We start from the raw sequence: 21,019 nt of genomic DNA on the forward strand, positions 1-21,019 counted from the left end.
ACCCCTGCAACTCTAGTACGGGACATCCGTCCTGTACGAACAGACACACAAATGTGTGATTACTAACTACTAACATCAAATTAATCAAATAATCCGAAGGAGGAGTATCGGTGTTCGTCTGTTCTAATTAGGACTTCGACCCGTGAGCAGCCCCCTGGGGAATTATGTCGGAAAATCCGACAGCATTTAATATATCATACATACAGATAATAGCTGTATTACCAACAAGTTACCCATAGAAAACGTAACTTGTAGTGGAATTACCGTCTATAGAAAACGGGATATCATCACCACATACTATTATAATTCACCAGCTATTCTGGTGGGAATTGTTCTTAAATACATTAGTCTTTGGACTTTACCATCATAAAAACATCTTATATAAATTAACTTAATTATCAATATTAAAGTAGAGTAAATGTGACCCTTCTATCACTTTCTGAAATCTGGACAAAGTAGGCCAGGCGAGAGTGAGGAGGAGGGCAGCATTGTTGTTTATTGAGACCAGAGGCTCACACGGGAGCAAATTCGGCTCCTGTTAAATTTACTTGGACGTAGTGTTATGGAACCCAAAGGTGTACCATTGTCAACACGCTGTCTACAAATACAAGTTAAGTGTCTATCCGAAACCCGTTTATCATTCATTTATGGCCATTAATGTCAGGATATAGGGTTAGCCGGTTAGAACGCGAAATCGCCTCAAACTAAAGGTAATTAAGCCAGGTCTTTAATGTTCCATGTACTGTATAGTGTTTTCTCTGATATAACTTGTCATATATAGGATTCTGGCTTCACAGTTAGCGCCCTTTTGACAGGTCAAGACGAGGAAGAGTTTGTGCACCAGTTACTGGGTGATATGGAAGCTACCTCAAAGAGGATAATTTGGTGTCTACACCCTAGTTATACCTGGTGGACTAACCTGCTGTACTATAAGATAAGGAACCTCATCAATGTATGTAGCTATTACTGTAGTTTGATTGGCTGCATATATATTAATATAATAACCCCCCCTAATGTGTAGAGGATCGATTTGTGAGATTATGAGATTATTGCAGAAATACAGTCCACTTATCATTATACAAATTGCTATCGAAGTATATAAATTAACGTAAATATAAATTCATATAAATTAAATAAATATAAATCTCACAGGTCGGTTCCCACAACATATACACAGTCCACTACACCAGGGGCCATGAGACATATACACAGTCCACTACACCAGGGGCCATGAGACATGTACACAGTCCACTACACCAGGGGCCAGGAGACATGTACACTGTCCACTACACCAGGGGCCAGGAGACATGTACACAGTCTACAACACCAGGGGCCAGGAGACATGTACACTGTCCACTACACCAGGGGCCATGAGACACGTTCACTGTCCACTACACCAGGGGCCAGGAGACACATACACAGTCCACTACACCAGGGGCCAGGAGACACATACACAGTCCACTACACCAGGGGCCATGAGACATGTACACAGTCCACTACATCAGGGGCCAGGATACACATACACAGTCCACAACACCAGGGGCCAGGAGACACATACACAGTCCACTACACCAGGGGCCATGAGACATGTACACAGTCCACTACACCAGGGGCCAGGAGACATGTACACTGTCCACTACACCAGGGGCCATGAGACATGTACACAGTCCACTACACCAGGGGCCAGGAGACATGTACACAGTCCACTACACCAGGGGCCAGGAGACATGTACACTGTCCACTACACCAGAGGCCATGAGACACGTACACAGTCCACTACACCAGGGTCCAGGAGACACATACACAGTCCACTACACCAGGGGCCAGGAGACACATACACAGTCCACTACACCAGGGGCCAGGAGACACATACACAGTCCACTACACCAGGGGCCAGGAGACACATACACAGTCCACTACACCAGGGGCCAGGAGACACATACACAGTCCACTACACCAGGGGCCAGGAGACACATACACAGTCCACTACACCAGGGGCCAGGAGACACATACACAGTCCACTACACCAGGGGCCAGGAGACACATACACAGTCCACTACACCAGGGGCCAGGAGACACATACACAGTCCACTACACCAGGGGCCAGGAGACATGAACTCACAACCCAGGTTACAAGAGCCTCAAAGACATATTGTTGGCACACGTAAGAACTGCATTCATAAATCTGAACACATGTCATTCCAAACAGCGTTGTATCTTGTTCACGTGCGCCGGCCCGAAGACGGTACCTCTCAAGAACATGAAGCAGCCGGAGGAGGTACAAAAGCCTGCCGCCGGTTTGATGTCAGAGTTGAAAGGCGTGATGTATGAGGAATGATTAAAGGGAGAGGCCTCACCTCATGTGCTGTACCCTATGTGACGGTACTTGGTGTGGCCGTACCTCATGTTGCTACTCCTCAATTAAGTCACTGCATGAAACACAATAAAACAAACTAATCAATTTTTCAGGACAAAGTGATTCCATTGATCGGGAAGCTCTCCTGGTTAAACACCTGGATCCGGATTCACGAAGCACTTACGAACCAGTACATCTTTTCTCAATCTTTGGCGGCTTTGTTTACAATTATTAAACAGTTAATGAGCTCCGAGGCACCAGGAGGCTGTTTATAACAATAACAACAGCTGATTGGGAAGGTTTCATGCTTGTAAACTGTTTAATAAATGTAACCAAAGCCGTCAAAGATTGAGGAAAGATGTACACGATCGTATATACTTGCGTAACTGCTTCGTGAATCAGGGCCCTGGATTTTGATCTAGATCATTGTGATGGTGTCAAAGCATATTAAGATTCCAGTAATAGCCTACTTGCAAATTGGCAAGTAAACTTTTGTCCTAAACTGGGAATTTTCTCGTTATAACTTTATTGTGTTTTAACCCATTAGTTTGAAATAAAAAAAGTCTATACTTAAATCCTTTTCTTTGAAACGGTCTGAAAAATTCGGTGTCTGTATGTGAAGTTCTTGAGGATTTACAAAGAGTTTTCGAATTTCATTTTTCAATTGAATGATAATAATAATACACCATATTAACGTAACCAAATCTAAATAAACCTAACCTAACCTAACCTAACCTAACCTAACCTGTATAGCAAGTACATAATAACACTAATTACAGTGGTTTTGAAGTATTACCTTCAAGGTACATCCTCCTCGATGACAGGTTGAAATGATCACACGTTTGTGGCACGATAATCTTGTACTCAAACAATTGATTGAGATAACTAACAAAACAACAGATTTGCGTCCGATTTTGTAAATAAATTAGTGAGGTAGGTAAATCTAGTTAAACTAGTTAAAACTTGTTAAAACTATGTAGTTAACACTAACTTCTTATATGAACTCATAATATGAAACAAAATACGTCTGGAAACATGTACACCAGTCAAATGATGACTGTGAGGCAGGAACCGGTAAGAAATTCAAAGTACAGATAGGCAACCACGCAGGTATACACACACACACACACACACACACTCACACACACACACACACACACACACACACACCATAGCCAGAGCTCAACCCCCGCAAGCACAACTAGGTGAGTACAACTAGGTGAGTACACACAGGTCTGGTAGCTGAGTAGACAGCGCACGAGACTCGTAATCTTGTGTCCCGGGTTAGCTTCCCGGTCTAGGCAGAGACAAAGGGGCAAGAGTTTTTTTTCACCCCAATGCTCCTGTTACCTAGCAGTAAATAGGTACCTGGGAGTTAGACAGCTGTTACGGGCTGCTTCCTGGGTGTGTGTGTGGGGGGGGGGGGAATTTGTTAGTAGTTAGTAACAGTTGATTGATTGACAGTTAAGAGGCGGACCGAAAGTGCAAAGCTCAACCCCCGCAAGCACAACTAGGTGAATGCACACACACACACACTCACGGATATGCATATGTCCTTGACCTCATGCGCACGCGCATGCCTCTGTAGAGAAGAGCGTGTCAACACAAGGTTATACCGAGCGCTCCTCATAAGACGCTTTTGTCGTTTAGTTGTGATCCTTCACAACACGACAGTCCGGAAAGAGCAGGTCAAGAGTGAATTTATTAAGCTTCAGATTTGGTGTCTTAGGTCGGACTCCTGAAACCTCGGACTTTTGTTACAAAATTTAATTGTGTCCATCATAAGATTACTCATTTATCTTTTCGTCAAATAAGATATCGTATGGTGCAGCACTTTCGGCATATCCGCCGACGATAGTGTCCAGGTCATGTGACCTATAGTAACAAATTAGAAATGACCTATGTCGTCACCAGGATTGGACAGAGCCTCGTCTCTTACTGTTCTGACGATACACGGTAAGGATGCTCAGCTTTAGCACTCTCCAGGTATTAGAACTTTTACTTGATTGAAACCCACACTGGATGTGACCGACTGTAGGTCAGAGCAGAGGCGATCACTAAGTGAATCGGGAACTCCAGGGGAATCTACTTTACGCAGCTTCCATTTAACAATACAAAGAATGTGTTGGAAGATATACAAAAAAAGCAGGTAGCGTTCTATCGTTCGACATGAAGTCACTGATCTTCTTTAGTTGTCTATGTGACATTATAATAGTAGTAGGCATCCTGGGGGTTATGCACTGTCCACTGTGGATAGCGCATTTTCTGATTGCTTCTGGAACCGAAAATTTAGCTGGAATTGAGTCGCTTGGTGGCCGACAGAGGGAACAGTTGTTGCCGATAGCCTCTCAATTGGTATCTGGTTCCTGAACGATCCGGTATATTTCACCTCGTTCCCACCGTTAGTACCCTGCTTGCTGCAAGGAGGACCACAGGACCATGAACTTCTATGCTCCTCTGTTACGGAGATATACTTTGGCTGGTTTAGATGCGTGCTGACTTTGCTGATCTGAGAACTATGCTTGCTTTGAACACTGTTAAGGTGTCGAAATAGAGGACCTCGTGGGTACCAGCTTCTATGGAATGGCTGTGTTGTAGTGATGTTCAAGGCGCGCAATATCTTCGAAGCATTTCTGGCCCGATGCGGAGACCAGACTTTTCCGTTGACAGATGTCAAGAACTGTGAAGGTTTTTGACATCAGCAAGACTGTGACGTATACAGCGGTGTGTGATGCATCGTCTGAACTATCAAGTGAGGTGCTCAGCCGTATTCATAAGCAATATGGCAAGGTGAAGGGTGTCAGGTGGAGCAAGTTTACATCTGGCACAACAAAAGGGCTACTCAATGGTACTCGCACTGTGAGAATGGAGCTGGGCTGGAATATCCTGTCTTCGGTATCTGTGTTAGGTTATAGCCTCCACTTTACTTATTCTGGCCAGCCTAAGACTTGTTTTTGGTGTGGATTTCCAGGTCTTCTTGATGGCACCTGTCTAGTAGAGGCAGCAGACTGGGTGAACATCTTTCAGGAGATTGATTTAAGACTGAGTGCTGCTGATACGTGTACAGCTGAGGATGACAAGTCTGGTAACACGATGGTGGGTGAAGGCTCTGGTGTAGGTGCTGCCCGAGCATGTGCACAGAGCCTGGATGTGAATTCCCTGCCAGCGTCGTGTAATGTGGATACCGAGATCACTCGCCTAGCTCCAGGTGTGGTAGATGTGCCTAGCGGGAGAAATTGCTGACCTGGAGAGCATAAAGAGATCCCTTACTGCTAAAATTCACTCAATAAAACATCTAAATTGTTAGGACTTATTAAAATGCTTATATCTGTATTCTCTTGAGCGCAGGCGGGAGAGAGATACATAATAATTTACACATGAAAAATATTAGAGGGGCTGGTCCCAAACCTGCACACAGAAATATCGCATGAGTCCAGAAGGCATGGCAGGATGTGCAGAATACTCCTGTTGAAAAGCAGAGGTGCAACAGGTACTCTGAGAGAGAACTCTATCAACATCAGAGGCCCGAGACTATTCAACACTCTTCCATTACACATAAGGGGTATAGCTGGCCGACCCCTTACAGTGTTAAAGAGAGAACGCGATAGGATACCCGATCAACCCATCTGTGTTTCATGTCATGCTGCAAGCAGCCACGTCCAACAGCTTGGTTGACCAAAGCATCAATCACGAGGCCCGGTCAGAGACCGGGCTGCAGGAATGTTGACCCCCAGGATCCAACCCATCCTCCCAATAGGGCGGCGCATTTTAACGCATACTATATCTAAGGCCAAAAATTATCGTACTTTAAAATGGTAGTGACCAGCGATATTGACATACTGTCCCGTTTTCTGTTTTGGGTCCTCTGGTAGGTTAGGATAGAACACTAGTAAGATAGTTTCATGACAGTGGGAAATTATAGGAGGACGGAATGCAAATTAACGCAAAATTGATTTTGGTAGGTAAGTGGTGAAGTAGTCAGGTGGTGTTGAAGATGCAGTGCAGTGGTGTGTAGTGGAATCTGGGGACCACTGTGGATCTGGTGATGATTTTGAAAGTTGTATTATAAATGGGGCTAGGGACCCCTTCCACTGGGACCCTCATCCACGGTCCCAGTGGATGAGGGGCTCTAGTTCCCTGGGAGTGTCTAAGGTGTGTGATGTGGTGAGTGCTCCCCCCCCCCCTCCCTACACCCAGCTCCTCAGATAGGAGCTAAAGATTTGGCTAATGTTGGACATTTTCTCTCTCCTTTTCTTTCGATGTCTCCTTATCTGACTTGTGTTACATTGAATGTTAATGGCCTTTGTTCTCCGGGCGAAGCAGTTGGGACTTATCTCACTTCTTCATCTTCACTGGCTGGATGTGTTGTTTGCTGGTCAGGTTAGGGTTTTCTGGGAGTTGAGGAAACGAGAGATTTCCGTGTATTTTGGAGTGGTGGGACTGAGTGTAAATGAGTGTAAGGTTGAGTGTAAATGGTTGTTTATTTCTCTGGAAAAGAGAAGGGCAAAGGAAAGGTTTGGTTTGTTGAATTTGTTGTAAAAATTGGTTAGCTCATCTGTGTTCTCGTTTGTGAACTGTGGGCACGACAGATTTGCAGAGATTTGTAGGTGCAAGAAACGGCTTCATAGGTTGCGTGATGAGATAGTGGAGGGGGTGTGGGTTCAGTCAGGGGTGGATGGGGAGCTGCTTAGTTTGTGCTCCAGAAGAGGCCATTCGTGGGGTCTACGTATCTATAACAGGGCTCCATATGCCTGATGTTCAGTTTTGTCCAATTCGGATGGGGGTACTTTCGTATGCTTATGTGGGGGAATTAGAGATATTTTACTGTAAGGTTGTGGGGGAAAAAGAATTGCAGGAAGTTTTCCTTTATCACTGCTGTTGGGTCTCATCACCTGTTGAAAACCAGGCTTTGTTGCCTGAGGTAGAGGTTACCTTGAGATGGTCTCGGGGCTTAGGGTCCCTGCGGCCCGGTCGTCGACCAGGCCTCCTAGGACGTTGCTGGACTGGTCAACCAGGCTGTTGGATGCGGCTGCTCGCAGCTTGACGTATGAGTCACAGCCTGGTTGATCAGGTATCCTTTGGAGGTGTTTATCCAGTTCTCTCTCGAACACTGTGAGGAGTCGGCCAGTTATGCCCCTTATGTGTAGTGGAAGCGTGTTGGACTGTCTCGGGCCTCTGATGTTGATAGACTTCTCTCTCAGGGTACCTATTGCACGAGGCATGAAGAGGGTAGAGAAGTTTGGGATGTGGTTCGTACCTTGTAAAGGGGTAAGGCGCCGGGTTGTGACAGACTTCTGGCTGAATTCTACATTTGTTACTTGGATGTAATAGGGGAGGATTTGTTGCCAGTTGTTCATAATTGCCTTAGGCACATACGGCTTGGGGTTGTTAGGTTGTTACCGAAGCCAGGTGATTTGAGATTTGGTTCTAATTGGCATTCGATTACCTTGCTGAATCAGGACTTCAAATTTAATTTCTAAGTTGTTAGGGAATAGATTTCAAGCAGTAGTTGATAAGTGTATTTCTCTGGAGGAGTTTTGTGACGTTCCTGGCAGGTCAATTGTTCACTACAACAACCTCATTCATGACGATCTTTATTCATTTTTGACATCATCTATCGGTCGCTGTGATCAATTGGGATTGGTTGAAAGCCTTTGACCGCGTGAGTATGGAGTTCGTGTTGGAGGTGTTGGGCAGGTTTGGGGTTGATGAGCCAATTGTCGCTTGGATTAGGATGTTGTATAACAGGTGTAGTTGTGTTAGTGTTAATGGTCTCTTAAGACCATTAATACTAACCTGATCCCAACCTGATTAAGACCTGATCCTGGGCGGGACAGAAATGGTTGGCCGCTTTTCCTTCCACCTAATGCGTCTGTTCACCTAGCAGTAAGGTGATACTGCTTACTGCTAGGTGATACTGCCTCAGGAGCTAGTCAGCTCGTTGTGTGGTTGCATCCTGGGCGGAGTCTGTAATTAGACCCTGGGGGGTCGCTCGATATAAGCCTAACGTGTATGAATACACCCCTGGCTTCCTGTCCCCCGACAAAATGAATTATTATTCAGTTATTATGCCACCCTTTTATATTGAACGACCAGTTAGGCAAAATGGTTCCGTGTCAGTGGTTTCCATATGTGATATTTCAGAAGGTGTTATTTTGAGTTTTAAAAAGTCATTCATTGATTCTTCCTCCGGGGCTACCTAACCGTACTCACCTAGTTGACATTGCCGGGGTTGAGCTCTAGCTCCTTGGTCCCGCACTGTATGGTCTCGTATGTTATTGCCAGTGTGTGGATATGCAAATGTTTGGTGGGTGTTCGTGGCTAGGGAAGGTTCGGTGTGCTGCATACAGAGAGTGATACAGGAGTTTGATTTGGCCACTGATGCGGTGGTTAGTAAGGAGAAGACCTGTATGAAGGGGCCGGGAGGTTAAGGGGCCTCTTGGGTTTATTAGAATGGGTCCTGGTTCAGAGTCTGTTCGAACTCTTGGTATTACTTTGGTTTCGGTCTTATGAGGATAATTTGACATTGCTTTGGGGTGCGGAATGTCGTTCAGTGGTTGTGGTAACGAGGTTGTTATCGACAAGTGTGTTGTCTTTTCATTTTATGTTTTCAAAAAGCTCTAATTACTAAGTGCAATGTGCTCTCGAAACTCGGGTATATCGCTCATAGTTTTCCGATGAGAAAAAAGTTGCATTCGAGGTGAACAAAGTCTGTTTTCTGGGTCCAGATTCACGAAAGCACTTACGCAAGCACTTACGAACGTGTACATCTTTCTTCAATCTTTGATGCCTTTGGTTACATTTACTAAACAGTTTACAAGCATGAAAACTTCCCATTCAACTGTTGGTATTGTTATAAACAGCCTCCTGGTGCTTCGGAGCTCATTAACTGTTTAATAATTGTAAACAAAGCCTCCAAAGATTGAGAAAAGATGTACACGTTCGTAAGTGTTTTCGTGAATCTGGCCCCTGGTTGTTATGGTGTGGCGGGTATTATCTACTTGTTGAGACTCATCTCTGTGTTCACACAGAGTCCCGGGCACAGAGTCTCTGTGTCCCGGGTAGCTAGGGGGGGGGGAAGTGTTGGTAAGTGGTATGTTTATCATCAAATGTTGGCGATTTTTTAATGTGACTTTTCAGAGGGGGGGTTAATGTTGCTGGAGGGGGGGGGGGGTGTTAGTGCCTTTGAGCGGTATTATTGGAAAATTCTGACTAGTTACGTGTTAAAGTTGCCAAGTTGTGTGGATCTTGCTTTTGTCTCCCCACCGTTGTATCCTTGAGCGACTGATATTCTATAGAAGGTTTGTAAGTTCCATTTTTTTAATAGTAGGAAGGTGTATAAGATGTTAATGAGTAGCGTAGTTCACAGGGTAGTGGGGTTGTACCCTAGGTTGGAAAACTATTTGGGAGGCTATCAGTATGAGGTTTTCGGCTCCAACATAAGTTGTTTGCCTTTCACTCACCTGGGCTCAAGGAGACTCGAACCCTGGACCCAAAGTATGTGAGGCCAAAGCTCTTTTTGCATCGGTACACGCACGAGAACCTCGACCCTCCTAATGCTCTCGTCTAAAGATGTTGGGCATTAGGGACTCTACTTAATGGGATTATTGTGATGAGTTTGAGACTCAGCTGCGTGTCCTAACTTTTGTGTGGGCGTGTGTCTGTTTTTGGTCGCTTGGCTCCGTGACACGATGGTTGCTGTGTGTGGTAGGGAAGTGCAGGTAGATTTCTTAATTTTTTTGTCATTCGGTGATGAACCGAAAGGTTCGGAACACACTGATACTCTTCATTTCTGACAATGTGTTTTGGTTAAGGGCTGGGAGGCTGGAGGAGTACTCAGTGGGAGAGAGTTTGTAAGAATTAAGAGTCATTTTTATCTTGTGTTGGAAAATAATGATGAGAACTTAGTGTTGTGTCTTACTCGAGGTGTTATCAGGTCTCTCTTGGATGACACTTGGGTGTTGCATCCCGCGTGTCGACCTCACTCTCAAAGGTGAGCTATGTTTGGTAATTAATATAACTGTCAATTACGCTGCACTTTTTCAGCAACGTTACTCAGGTAGTATATACTGGTGTTGCGGAAATTCAAAGACACATGGTTTCAGAGTTTTCATGATAATTGGGCTAATTCTGATTCAAATATAAGCTTTAAGGACTGGATACAAAATTAGGCGAGTTTTTGCGTTTATTGCTCAGATAAATGATAATTTGTATTAATAGAGTTCTTTTGAAACATTGTCATTATTTAGTCATGAATTATTGACCATCATATTGAGGTTGTGAGCACCAAAACATTTCAAGATGGTGCATGGTGTCAGTACAGCTCCTGCCACCTACTCCACTCTTCTTCTTTGAAGGTCGGGAGTGGCATGATTGACTCTGGTCAAGGAGAACTTTCCACACAGAAAGTGGCTATAATGCCCTCAACACTCATGGGTATTAAGTGAGAGTTTGTGACAACGCTGACAATTGTCGAGTTGATTACGTAGGAATGTGTGGACCCAGCTGGATGTTAGTCGGATGTTGATATTTGCAACACCTGCTGGCTTTTGCGACATCTAACGAGTTCCCTGTTAACCATCCAGAGAGAGAGAGAGTAGATGGCTCTCATTCCCAACAGAGACTTTCACTTCAGAGAACTTTGTTTTGTTTCAACAGTGGAATAAGTCCATGTTAACAGCTGTAGAGTGGAGTCTTCTCAGTGAGCGTTGTAATGATTTTCACAGTGTAGTCTCCCCACTCTGGTCATTTGACTGACATTGTGTAGCTCCCATATTACTTGTCTTGCCTAACTCGCAAAAATTAGTTTGCATTTTTCTACACAACTGAATCATAAACGTTGAAATGCACGTATATACGTGTATCGTCATTTATATACGATGTATATACGTCATTTATATAGATGTATATACGTATCTCGTCATTTACCAAGAACTCCCTGATTGCAAATCTCTGCATATTAAAATGCCTTAAAAGAAAAACTAAATTGTTCATCGAGTGATAAAAGAACAAGTTTGTGTTTAAAATGAACAAATAATAATGAAGCTTCTTTCCTTTTCAAAATGCTCTTCTAGTGCCAATTTTCAATCATACAAACCACATGAAAATTCAAGAATTATTTTATCATCTTATAAATCAGATATACAGTTTGTTCAGCTCATACAGGAAGCTGACTTCGGAGGGTACTCAAGTATCCTAAAAAGGATAGAATGCTATACAAATGTATATCATTTGTTCATCCTAAAAAGGGATGTATATATATGACAAGAAAGAGCATATTTTATATAGTAACCAAGAAGGTAAGAAAATGAAACAACTTTGGAGGAAATCAATTGCGTTTCTCTTTCAACTTGATATGTGGGAAAGTGCAATCAGCACCAACATAATGGTTTATGTGCTGAGCTGCTCAACTGTTCCTGGGAGAATACGAGAGATCGTAGCCTCACAGACTACCAGACGACCAGATATACACATTCGTACAGTCTCCTGGACTACCAGCCTACCAGAGAAACAAACGTACATTCTCCCAGGTTACCAGACTATCACATACCCAAGCAAAGCCTTCCAGACTACCAGAAACAAACCGTATTGTCTCCTAGACTACCAGGCCTACAAATGTACAATCTACCGGATTAACAGACTCCCAGACACAAAAACGTACAGTATACAAGTCTAACAGACTCTCTCTCTCTCTCTCTCTCTCTCTCTCTCAGCTCCGACCCCCACACCCCGGGTACCTTCATAACAATAGAGTTGCCTCAAGAGGATAGCAGTCAAGTCAGCAGGGTAAATTGGTTCCATCATCACCCCCATTGTATAGCATAAATACCCAACAATTACCAGAGACCGTCCCAGCCTCCCCGACCCGACAACGGTAGTCCTGCTAACCTCAATTCGAAGCCCTTTCACCCCAGCTTCCGTAACCGTTCTTAGGTATCGAAGCATTACATGGAAAGTAGAATGTAATTGGGATAGAGTATCACTTGTGCGAGCTTGATAAACTCTCTAATAAAGCGTATATTCTCAAGTGGGTGTTTCGATACTAAGTTGTCTGTGTTTTACGGTCTGCTGAAGCAATCTCTGTGTTTCTTCAGCCACAGCTTAGCATGAGCCTGCAGATCCGGCTGAGTGATCTTTAATTGTGGCCGGCTGGAGTTGACTTGTTATAGGCTGGCTCAGTGGAACCGTCTTATCCTGTCATGTAATCTGTGACGAGAATCTGGAATAGATCAGTGGCTATTCGGGCAGGTGTTGTGCCCATCGCACATTAATAAGAAAAAAGAGAAAACAAAGTAAACAAGACTGCTTGGGTCCTCTACAGTGTGAGAGCTGCGGGTAAAAACCAAAGAGAATGAAAACTTCAAACATTTAATGTAATAAAAAATGATTAGTTGTACACAAAATGACAAGTAGCAATGAAAACAAAACCCCTTATCCACTTGGCTTGCTCACAATAAAAAGAGAAATATATACATGTGAAATTTCGTTAATAACAAAGGTGCAGGTAATACTTCATACAAAACCATCACCCGGGTTGCGAGAGTAGATGTTATAGCTGAGAGCACTCGAAGGGTAGTCTGTTGAGCTAGACGCTGGTAAACCCTTATATATGGGGGAATGACGTCATAGTTGGCGGGAATTCCGGAGTTTAACAATCAGCCGGCAGTTAAACGATCATTAGCTGGTGGTGTCTGGTCCCCCCGGCCGAGACAGCAGGTGCAGGAGTCACGGGTACTGGAAGGGGTAAGAGGAGGTGTGTCTAGACACCCATACGTTTTGGGCACGTGTTGTCGTTTTAGATATAACGGAAGAATCTAAACTTTCATTGGCCTAGTATAGGCCATATACGTATTAAATTAGGCCTAGGATTGTGCATATTAGTACTAGGGTGGCTTATTTAAGCCTTTGCCAGACGTAATCACGTTACACCTCATTAAACTAATACATTATTTCAGTAGTTATGTTTACGTAACAGAAGCGCCCAGCGTATTCCTGGCATTATAGAGTGCATATTGTTTGTCTTCTAGTCCTCACCTGGACTGTGTCTCAGATTTACGGATCTTATTCAATAATATTTGTCTTGTCCAATTGTTCTTCGTCTTTTTCTTCTTCTTCTTTGTAACTTCACCAACCTCCACCACACCCTCAGACCCACATGAAGCCTCTCTTCATCTAGTTGTAAATACGTTCCTGAGAGTTAGAGAGCTGTTGTGGGCTGCATACTGAGAATGGTTAGTAGTTTGTCTAGCAGTCGCACACACACACACACACACACACACACACACACACACACACACACACACACACACATACACACACACACACACACACACACACACACACACACACACACACACACAGGGAGAATTGACTGGGCACCAATCCTTACCTGTTCATTCCTGAAACATTGTGTTCATTCAATTCATTCCTGTTCATTTAGCAGCAATTGAGAGCAGGTTGCTAACCGATTGACGGGTCGTAATCCCAGGATAACTAGTAATAAAATCCTTACTAAAATCCATGGAAAGGAAAAGATCTCAATATGATAACTATTGTAAAAATGAAGGCGGATGATGAGATGGAAAGAAAGAGCATGGTAAGCTGAAAGAAGGAATGAAAAGGAAAGAGATAATGAGAGAATCAGGAACAGTAACTAGATACATTTTCCAAGTTTCCTTATTTTGTGAAGATTTTACATAAAATTCGCCCTTGAAGTCCGAGGAATTGCTACCTTCGAGAAATTGATAACGAAAATCTTCGCTAACGTTAATATTTTTCTTAAGTCTTTATGCATAGTTTAACTCATTCCATTTACACACAGTCTGAATTCCCTTGATGATTGATATCATTTACAATGTTAGAGAAGTCTTTTTGAACACCTTCGTGATTCCCAAGAACATAGAGAGAGAAAAAATGCAGCTTGAGAGAGCGAGATTATGCGAGAGATTAGTGAGTCAATTTATGGAACAGTGGGCGAGATAATTAATAACCGTCGACAATAACAAAGCTGGCTGAGAGGCTGTGTATAAGAACATTAATCACCTCCTCCAATGGCCAGCAAATGGTCATCAACAAAGGTTTCGGCGTCAATGAAAGGAGATCCGATTTCCCCTAACCCAATGCTGAGCTGCTTCTTGTTGCTCACGTAATGAGTGGTATATATTTTTTTCTAGTACACAAGATATCTAGTGAATACTTAAATTACCCATTTGTAAAGATATATATATATATATATATATATATATATATATATATATATATATATATATATATATATATATATATATATATATATTTAATAAATCTTACTAACGGCTGGGTAAGATGAGAAATGAAATTAATCTTTCTCCCACATTGATTCATCATAGGGGTGGAGGTCTCTTTTGCCCTTTTAAAAGTGTGTATAAATTAGGTTTTCACTGATGAAACCATAATACTCCACTAGATATGCAAAGACATTTTTCTTCTTGGACACGATAAATAATTTAATTTCTACTAATTTATTTAATAAAAACATATTCACAGATGAGCCCTCTTGAGTACTTTTGTATGGTAATATTTCATTAGATTTTTAATAATCACAAAATTGTGGTGATTCTCAAGTATTTATAATTTGATTCATTGCAACTGTATAATGTGAATGTAAAGTTTAACCTATAAAAAGTTATTATGAATGGAGTATTTCCTTCATTATCTTGGATATATACAATACACATACAAGCAAGCATGGAGTCACACATTATTACATAAACAGACAGTAGCAGACTAGGGGGCTGGCTGGCTGGCTCAGTGGACAGCACTCTAGACTAGTGGATCGAATCCACGGTTCGATCTCGGCAGCCAGCGGAAAAACAAATGGGCAGAGTTTCCTTCACACTTATACCCTTGTTACATTGCAGTAAATAGGTACCTGGGAGTTAGACATCCGCTACGGGCTGCTTCCTGTGTGTGTGTGTGTGTGTGTGTGTGTGTGTGTGTGTGTGTGTGTGTGTGTGTGTGTGTGTGTGTGTGTGTGTGTGTGTGTGTGTGTGGAGAAAAAAAATTAGTAGTTAAGTAAAAGTTGATTTACTGTTGAGAGTCGGGCCGAAAGAGCGGATCTCAACTAGGTGAACACAACTAGGTGAATACTAATGTTAGCAGCATGAAGGAACCTCTTAGATTCTTCCTTATTGTGAGTGCTTGTAGTACAGTCAGTAGAGCGACAGGTTTGTGCTTTTGCAACTCTCCTTTGAGGCTCTGATTATGCTAGTGAATGAAATGTTATGCATTTCCCTGGTTATTGTGGATCTCAGTTTTATATATATATATATATATATATATATATATATATATATAAATATATATATATATATATATATATATATATATATATATATATATATATATATATATATTAGTATATTTTGGTAGCAGTCTTTCCTGTAGACATATATTATTAAATATGACCGAAAAAGTAAGATTAATAATTCTAACACGAATTTTCTCAATCTTTCGTACATTACGCTTCACTGTTGGAGGTAAATCAAAAATCACTTCTCCAAAATTCATTTTTATTTCTAGTCTGACGCGACACGGGCGCGTTTCGTAAAACTTATTACATTTTCAAAGACTTCACAAATACACAACTGATTAGAACGTATCTCTGATTTTATATCTACATTTGAGTGAGGTGGGAAGGATGATGTGGCATTAACACAAGACAGAACAGGAGGGGATATTAATAGGGTATTAAAAGTATCAACACAAGACAGAACAGAAACAATGGGTATTGAATAGAAGTGTTTGTAGAAAGCCTATTGGTCCATATTTCTTGATGCTTCTATATTGGAGCGGAGTCTTGAGGTGGGTAGAATATAGTTGTGCAATAATTGGCTGTTGATTGCTGGTGTTGACTTCTTGATGTGTAGTGCCTCGCAAACGTCAAGCCGCCTGCTATCGCTGTATCTATCGATGATTTCTGTGTTGTTTACTAGGATTTCTCTGGCGATGGTTTGGTTATGGGAAGAGATTATATGTTCCTTAATGGAGCCCTGTTGCTTATGCATCGTTAAACGCCTAGAAAGAGATGTTGTTATCTTGCCTATATACTGGGTTTTTTGGAGCTTACAGTCCCCAAGTGGGCATTTGAAGGCATAGACGACATTAGTCTCTTTTAAAGCGTTCTGTTTTGAGTCTGGAGAGTTTCTCATGAGTAGGCTGGCCGTTTTTCTCGTTTTATAGTAAATCGTCAGTTGTATCCTCTGATTTTTGTCTGTAGGGATAACGTTTCTATTAACAATATCTTTCAGGACCCTTTCCTCCGTTTTATGAGCTGTGGAAAAGAAGTTCCTGTAAAATAGTCTAATAGGGGGTATAGGTGTTGTGTTAGTTGTCTCTTCAGAGGTTGCATGGCTTTTCACTTTCCTTCTTATGATGTCTTCGATGAAACCATTGGAGAAGCCGTTATTGACTAGGACCTGCCTTACCCTACAGAGTTCTTCGTCGACTTGCTTCCATTCTGAGCTGTGGCTGAGAGCACGGTCGACGTATGCGTTAACAACACTCCTCTTGTACCTGTCAGGGCAGTCGCTGTTGGCATTTAGGCACATTCCTATGTTTGTTTCCTTAGTGTAGACTGCAGTGTGGAAACCTCCGCCCTTTTCCATGACTGTTACATCTAGAAAAGGCAGCTTCCCATCCTTTTCCGTCTCGTAAGTGAAACGCAGCACGGAACTCTGCTCAAATGCCTCCTTCAGCTTCTGCAGATGTCTGACATCAGGTACCTGTGTAAAAATGTCGTCAACATACCTGCAGTATATGGCCGGTTTCAAGTTCATGTCGACTAAGACTTTTTGCTCGATGGTACCCATGTAGAAGTTTGCAAACAGGACACCTAGGGGAGAACCCATGGCGACCCCATCTACTTGCTTATACATGTGCCCATCCGGGCTCAAGAAGGGTGCCTCTTTAGTACAAGCTTGGAGTAGTTTCCTCAGAATACTTTCTGGCATGTCAAGAGGAGCACAGGCTGGATCACGATACACTCTGTCGGCTATCACTCCGATTGTCTCGTCCACAGGTACGAGCAAAAAGTCTTAGTCGACATGAACTTGAAACCGGCCATATACTGCAGGTATGTTGACGACATTTTTACACAGGTACCTGATGTCAGACATCTGCAGAAGCTGAAGGAGGCATTTGAGCAGAGTTCCGTGCTGCGTTTCACTTACGAGACGGAAAAGGATGGGAAGCTGCCTTTTCTAGATGTAACAGTCATGGAAAAGGGCGGAGGTTTCCACACTGCAGTCTACACTAAGGAAACAAACATAGGAATGTGCCTAAATGCCAACAGCGACTGCCCTGACAGGTACAAGAGGAGTGTTGTTAACGCATACGTCGACCGTGCTCTCAGCCACAGCTCAGAATGGAAGCAAGTCGACGAAGAACTCTGTAGGGTAAGGCAGGTCCTAGTCAATAACGGCTTCTCCAATGGTTTCATCGAAGACATCATAAGAAGGAAAGTGAAAAGCCATGCAACCTCTGAAGAGACAACTAACACAACACCTATACCCCCTATTAGACTATTTTACAGGAACTTCTTTTCCACAGCTCATAAAACGGAGGAAAGGGTCCTGAAAGATATTGTTAATAGAAACGTTATCCCTACAGACAAAAATCAGAGGATACAACTGACGATTTACTATAAAACGAGAAAAACGGCCAGCCTACTCATGAGAAACTCTCCAGACACAAAACAGAACGCTTTAAAAGAGACTAATGTCGTCTATGCCTTCAAATGCCCACTTGGGGACTGTAAGCTCCAAAAAACCCAGTATATAGGCAAGACAACAACATCTCTTTCTAGGCGTTTAACGATGCATAAGCAACAGGGCTCCATTAAGGAACATATAATCTCTTCCCATAACCAAACCATCGCCAGAGAAATCCTAGTAAACAACACAGAAATCATCGATAGATACAGCGATAGCAGGCGGCTTGACGTTTGCGAGGCACTACACATCAAGAAGTCAACACCAGCAATCAACAGCCAATTATTGCACAACTATATTCTACCCACCTCAAGACTCCGCTCCAATATAGAAGCATCAAGAAATATGGACCAATAGGCTTTCTACAAACACTTCTATTCAATACCCATTGTTTCTGTTCTGTCTTGTGTTGATACTTTTAATACCCTATTAATATCCCCTCCTGTTCTGTCTTGTGTTAATGCCACATCATCCTTCCCACCTCACTCAAATGTAGATATAAAATCAGAGATACGTTCTAATCAGTTGTGTATTTGTGAAGTCTTTGAAAATGTAATAAGTTTTACGAAACGCGCCCGTGTCGCGTCAGACTAGAAATAAAAATGAATTTTGGAGAAGTGATTTTTGATTTACCTCCAACAGTGAAGCGTAATGTACGAAAGATTGAGAAAATTCGTGTTAGAATTATTAATCTTACTTTTTCGGTCATATTTAATAATATATATATATATATATATATATATATATATATATATATATATATTTATATAAAAGTTTGTGAGGGTACCACCTCTGGTGCCAATGTGGGGACCCATAGCCTAGGAGAAGAAAATAAAAGGTATTCAGAGGAGACCTTGTGGTTTCTCACTGAACACTAATATTATCTTCTCCTACCACCCCCATTCTTTTGTATGTACACATATATATTTACTTTATTTGAACTTTGTTACAAAAAAGGAGTTACATATGGGTTACAAAGATGGTTATCATAGGTAGTCGAGTTCCTCCAGCTCCTCAGATGGCGGGCAGGAACCCTGGATGCAGTGCGCATTTCCCCTCTGTATCGCCACACTGAGGCGCTGGAAAAGAAAGCTTGCAGCTCTTGGGTCCCTTGTTGTTTCAATGAGCCTAGAACCCAGTTCCTTCAAAAAACTGGTAGCACTTTTACCCCAGGCGCCGAGTGTCTCAGAAGCAATGGGGACAAAATTGTAGTGGTGATCCAGTTCTCTATACTTACGGGATTTGGCTGCTTCCCTGTGGGTGGCAGCGCCACCTGGTTGTGCAACACTGAGGTTAATGTAGGTGTTAGCCACGGTTGATACGCACGTGTAGTCCCATACCAACTGCTTGCCATTCTTCCAGGGGTTCACTGTGATACCATCCGGGCGACCAATAAGAGCATCAGAGTTACGGGGCGTTAGGTAACGGGGATCTCTTTCAGCTGGGCATCCAGCTGTGGTGAGGCTCCTCTTGATGATGTCGTTAACTTCACTGTGCCTCGAGTGCCATCCCCCTGTGCTTTGGCAGAGTAGGCCATGGTGGCCGTACCTGTCAGCCACCACCTCGCCGCAAATACACCTATATCTGGTGTGGATTGGGGCAGCAAGGCGAAGGGCCACAGCAATTCGGAGGGCGTGTGGTGTGAGACGCGTGCCAGTTGCCGACATTGGGGTTGCTAACAGGAAATCCCCTGCATGTGGTGCTGCTACTGCTGTGAGGCGAGCAATGTCGTGTTGTGTTGTTGCAGCACCCAGGCACTCTGCAGCAACTTGGTCTACAATGGGGCCATCCCAGCTGGAATGCTTGTGGGCTTTTGGGGATGGTGGTTGAGGTGATCACATAAACACATTCATAATTCACATAAACTAAGAAGTTCGAATATATTTAGCTGTGAGGCGTGAACAAAATTATTTTAATTTACGAACAGGGAGTTTGGTGGCTGAATTATTGATCATTTATATAATATGTAATATAGGGGAACCCGGCGGTGCCCGGGCCGGCCCTGTGCCCAGCCACTTCTCACATACCTTTTGCCTACTGGTTTACCCCATCATATAATGTTCCCATCTCCCCCACAAGTCTACCCATCACCCCCACACACAACCTCCCTCATCTCTACCCACATACACAGTGCCAGTCTCCATCCACATACACCCACCCAATCTTCCACAAGCACTCACACAACCAGTCACATAAACCCCACAATACATCTTTTCAGTTTCGCCACATCTCTCTTAACCTCTTCCGCTATACATATTCTTCACTAGAAACATATTCACATCACATCATGTACCTTCACATCACATCATGTACCTTCACATCCTTCACATCTCCTCAAACACACACACATACCCCTCTCTGTATTCTACACATACAGTCGCTCCGTCTTCCCACATACAACACCCACCTGAATCTTTCTCCACAAAGAAATTCCCAATCTCCCCAATCACATCCTACGCTCTCACCCATGTACACCTTCCCAGTCTTCAATCACACACTTCTCCCAGTGTACTCCACTCACACACCTTTCATGTTTCACTTCACCACTTTAACCATTTTCACCTCACACTGTTTTTATCACTGTAAATAACTTCACATCATATCCATCTGCCTCTATAGACACCCTCCCAGTTCCCACCCACACATTCTTTCCCAGTAGCACCATACCACCGTAAACATTTTTATTATCTAATTTTTATTACTATCTACATCGCTGTAATTAAAAGGTTGTGCCTAGACCGTAAATCTGCCATCTGAACATTCGTTTTGCCTATTAATATTGGAATTCTTTATTATTTTAGTTAATGATAAACTCTACGGACTTTTGTTTGCAGATTTCACATAAACTAAGAAGTTCGAATATATTTAGCTGTGAGAGGTGAACAAAGTGATTTTAATTTAGGAACAGGGAGTT

The sequence above is a fragment of the Procambarus clarkii genome, chromosome 49 (genome assembly GCF_040958095.1).
Source record: "Procambarus clarkii isolate CNS0578487 chromosome 49, FALCON_Pclarkii_2.0, whole genome shotgun sequence".
Lineage (NCBI taxonomy): Eukaryota > Metazoa > Arthropoda > Malacostraca > Decapoda > Cambaridae > Procambarus > Procambarus clarkii.